Source organism: Engraulis encrasicolus, chromosome 6 (genome assembly GCF_034702125.1).
Source record: "Engraulis encrasicolus isolate BLACKSEA-1 chromosome 6, IST_EnEncr_1.0, whole genome shotgun sequence".
Taxonomy (NCBI): domain Eukaryota; kingdom Metazoa; phylum Chordata; class Actinopteri; order Clupeiformes; family Engraulidae; genus Engraulis; species Engraulis encrasicolus.
Genome location: NC_085862.1, coordinates 31,091,995 through 31,096,994, shown reverse-complemented (window position 1 = coordinate 31,096,994; position 5,000 = coordinate 31,091,995). Strand labels below are relative to the sequence as shown.

The following is a 5,000-nucleotide window of genomic DNA, read 5'->3' as shown; positions in this document are numbered from 1 at the left end:
ACCCTGTGTGGGGTCCCCTCGATTTAAAATTGGGTCACCTGAAATGTGTAGTGGTGGAAAAAGGATACTGATGAAAATATGTTTTCAACTACAAAATATTATTATTAAAACAGCCCATTAAATTTTGGGAAAAAAGAACCAAAATAATTGTGGGGTCGCAAGAAATTTGAGATATCAAAATAGGGTTCAGGTCAAAAACCATTGGTATAGGGACAATTTGCCTGGAACAAGTCCACCTTCCTAAACATTCGGCCTGCTACACAGATGTGTCATCGAAACATTACTTAAAATGTACTTTAAATTACATCTGTGCTGTTCCGAGTTTGCTATTTTAAGATACACATTGTGTCAAATTTACTTCTACAGTTCCGTAAGACGTGTGTGGTTGTCTCTGCAGTGCCCTGCCAAATTTCTCTGGTGCAACAAACACTAACAATGGACAGCAGGAAATACAAGCAAGCAATTCCAACTGGAAGCATAAACAGAACTAATTTTAAAAGTAGAAAAATGCATAGATCAACCTCAGGTCACCGCAATGGTCCCATTAGTAAACACTTAAAAGTGCACTGTGTAAGATGGTGGCCATGGCCAGAGAAGGTATTGCAACTATGCTGTTCATTGAAACTGTGCTGTCTATTGCAAAATTTGACCTATTCATTAATACAGTATTTACTGAGTAATAAACTAATATTCACTAGTATGACCAAAGTACAGTAAGTTTTGCAGCAAAAAATGTCTATTTCTGGAAATTCAAAATGGCAGACAATGTAGAAGATCCCCTTTTTCATGTATGAAAAGTGCAATTTTCCCAGTGATAATGAATGCTTATAATTGGATGGTGGTGGCAAGTATTCATGCAAAAGGCAACATTAGTGAATGGGCAGTATCAATTCTGGAAATAAACTGCAAAAAATATTACACAGTTGGCCACACCTTTCAGGAAAACGTCTAAAAATGGATCTACAGTATAGAGACTCATACAAGCTTCCACTGAGTTCTATGTATATAATAGGTGAGTAACTCGAGCTTGCTTGGTGTTAGTGTGTCGTAGTTTAGTGTTGCTTTTTAAGGTACCAGTTTAGGAATTCCCTCTGTTTAGTCTGAGAGCAGTAAATCCAGTGCTGGCGCAACCCTGATTCACAATCCTCCCTGCTATCGCCAGCTTTATCTCTTCATGCAGCGAGGGAGGACATACGTAAAGCTCATGTTGTGAGTAATAGGTCATCTACCTACAGCTTTGAGGAAGACAGTCATAGCTATGCGCTAAAATCAAAGGGACCATTACTGTAGTGTCTGTACAGTGTGTGTGTGGGTGGCGGTCCCATGAGGACTGTGGAATTTTGTGGTAATTGATTGGGTGGTCTGCTCTCACATGGGGCCCCGGATTTGGGCCCCTGCAGTAAGTGCACTACCTGACGTTTTGAACCAAGGGAATGACGAGAGTATGAGGGGAATGTCGTCTTGGAAATAAATTAGGTGAGCACGACGGAATCCCGAGGTGAACAATCTTTTTAGCGCTGAGTCACATTGTGAAGACAACACGCTTGAGTCCACAGACATACGTATGTATGTGTTGAAATCGTCTAAGCCTAAAATAGCACTGCACTTTGACATAGCCATGATAAATAAGGCACTTTGTTAAACGCCTGAGATAGCCCAAACTTCCTGTGATGCTACACAACATTTCGTGACTAAGTCAGTCTGGCCAGACTGCCTATCTCTGTGTGCTGCTTTCCTAAGATTTGGGGAACCCTGAAATGGAAGTCATTCTTTATCAGGATAAATGGTGTGATTGGTTGGTCATTTGCTAAAAAGGCTAAGCTCCACGAGCTTCACAATCTGAATTAGCCGGGCCTCTATTTTAATATATCGAGAGTTTGCAAGTTACCACCTGTTTCCTATTGAAATGCGTGAAAATATTTTAAAACGTGTTAGCCTCATTTTGTTTTCTTTTCAACACACTCTGTAATGCTGTGAAAAGATCCGAAGGGAGTTAAACTGAGTAAGTGCTGAAATGTGTCCTTATTAACAGCTGGCTTCAATATCTGCTGCTTCAACTGTGTGTGGAATGAGGATGTTTTCACAAAGACATCATGACATAATAAAACATTAATTTGATCATTTTTGGCTGAGGTCCCTGACAAAGTTCATCTCCACCCACGCCATCCCAGGAGGAGGGTGTGGGAGACGTTACATTTCTGTTATTGGCTCCAGCTACAGTAGGAGTTAGATCTTTGAGTGGCATGTGGCATGTGCCAGTGACATGCGGAAGTGGTATCATTGACATGCTATTATAAAACACATTTTTCCACTAACAGGTTAGGTTTAGGAATGAGTTTTGGTTTAGGCACAGTTCGGCATGTTTATAGGTTGGTGTACACACATTTTTCACTGACAGGTTAGGTTTAGGAATGAGTTTGGTTTAGGCACAGTTCGACATCGACATGCAGAAGTGGCATCACTGGCATGCAACTATAAAACACATTTTTCCACCGACAGGTTAGGTTTAGGAATTAGTTTAGGTTTAGGCACAGTTCGGTTGGTTTACACACATTTTTTCACTGACAGGTTAGGTTTAGGAATAAGTTTAGGGTTAGGCACAGTTTGATATCGTAGTAGCCACTGTAACCATAGTAACCAACGTGACATGCCAACCGTGACGGCGCTTGACATGCCCGTTAACTGTTGTAATTACAGACCTAGAATACATAAATAATTTAAAATAATACTTTTCTATTAACAAATATTATTACACTTATTGATAATAATTAGTATAAGTCTGTGGTTAATATAACATCAATGGACATGTCACTGCGGCACTTCCGCATGTCACTGACACATGCCACATGCCACTCAAAGATCTAACCCCCTCTCTCCAGCTAGACAGTTGCAGTACTGTCAGAGACAAAGACTGAGTTTGTCTGGCAGTAGGTCTATACTCTATTAATCTGGCATATGGGGCTTTTCCCGTTGGCCGACAGTCCTCAGGGGATGATGCTGCTGTTTTTGTTGTTGTTGGTATTTTCTTAGAGAATGCCAGGACTTCTTTTCTATACCTGTCCATCCGTGGCTATCTGGACGGCTGGATGGTTGACATGAAGCAATGCATTTTGGGTTTTAAATAATCCCAGTGGTTCCAGAAATAGTATTCCAGAAATTTGAGCTCCAGAAAGCATACAGCATGCTTGCACCCGAAACAAAAAGATTTCGCCGAATAAAGCTTACATGATCTTTTCCCACTCAACAATTGTCACACAAAAAGACACTTTGGAGGAAAATATTGTGATTAATCATTTAATTTCAAAGCCTCTAATGAATACGATTAAAAAATATATTTGATTCCGACGACTAGTTTTCATATATTCTTGTCTGAACGTTAAAATATATTTTGCCCACATTTGTAAGAAATTGTTTAAAAAATGTGCAAGACCAGAAAGAATGTTTTAAAGCCAGCAAGTTATTTCCAACACGCCCACTGGCTCGGATAACGTACATGCTTTAGTGACGTGAGCAAGCTGTAGATGATTTTGGGGTGCATTTGTCTTTGTCTACCAGACTATGACTCAGTCCCAAGCCATCCACACCGAGAGACGATACGATACAACAGCCCAGGGCAAAGGTACACCTTCACCTCTACTCAAGCATAGCCATTTGAGTTTGAAGAACAATACTAACAGAGGCAAATACAATACACTATTTCACACGTAAATGGGCTTGTCATTGCCATGCTTGTCACAAATGTGATTTATGGCAATAAACTAGCTGTCCTGTCCTGAGGTTGCTACGTGGGTTACAGACAAAACAGTTGTTCACAGTGTGCACTTGGTACACATACATTGTTGTGTACTGTGTGTATTGTGTCCTTGTACCTGTATGGTGGTGAACAACACCTACTCTTTCAGACACAATACCTGTTTAATTAGTTGACAGAAGCTGGATGATTGTCTGTGCGTGTCTGTGCGTGTGTGTGTGTGTGTGTGTGTGTGTGTGTGTGTGTGTGTGTGTGTGTGTGTGTGTGTGTGTGTGTGTGTGTGTGTGTGTGTGTGTGTGTGTGTGTGTGTGTGTGTGTGTGTGTGTGTGTGTGTGTGTGTGCGCGTGTGCGTGTGCACGTATGCATGTGTGCATACACGTTATGCCTACAGTATATGTGGATGACAGAAAACTTACTGTAAGAAGCAAAGAAGTTACAAGAAGTTCTCAATCACGTGTGTCATCAGTGTACTTTGTGTATCCTGTCCTTGTATGGTAACAGCATCCACATCACAGTCCCTATCAGGTAGGTAAGGCTTTGAAAAGTGTTTGCAGATGCTGAACGACAGTGATGCTGTTGCTACTGCTGTGTGTGTGTGTGTGTGTTTATAATTGTGTGTGTGTGAGAGAGAGAGAGAGAGAGAGAGAGAGAGAGAGAGAGAGAGAGAGAGAGAGAGAGAGAGAGGGAGAGAGAGAGAGAGAGAGAGTTTGCCAGTGTGTGCAGTGCATGCATGTACGTATGTGCGCACGTGTTTGTGTGTGTATGGTATAAGTGTGTTTGTGTGTGTGTATGGTATATGTGTGTTTGTGTGTGTATGGTATATGTGTGTTTGTGTGTGCATGGTATATGTGTGTTTTTGTGTTTGTGTGTGTATGGGATATGTGTGCTTGTGTGTGTATGGTATATGTGTGTTTGTGTGTGCATGGTATATGTGTGTTTGTGTTTGTGTGTGTATGGTATATATGTGTTTGTGTGTGCATGGTAAGCTTATATGTGTGTTTGTGTGTGCATGGTATATGTGTGTTTGTGTTTGTGTGTGTATGGTATATGTGTGTTTGTGTGTGTATGGTATATGTGTGTTTGTGTGTGTATGGTATATGTGTGTTTGTGTGTGTATGGTATATGTGTGTTTGTGTGTTTGTGTGTGTACCTCAATGTTGTTGAGCATGTTAAACTCCACGTGTTTGTGTGTGTATGGTATATGTGTGTTTGTGTGTGTATGGTATATGTGTGTTTGTGTGTTTATGGT

General features: G+C 40.8%; 1 protein-coding gene across 4 annotated transcripts in view; it reads right to left on the bottom strand.

The window, feature by feature from the left end:
- Positions 1 to 5,000, bottom strand: part of pla2g4ab (phospholipase A2, group IVAb (cytosolic, calcium-dependent)) — a 68,344-nt gene that overhangs the window by 633 nt on the left and 62,711 nt on the right. The window lies entirely within an intron of this gene.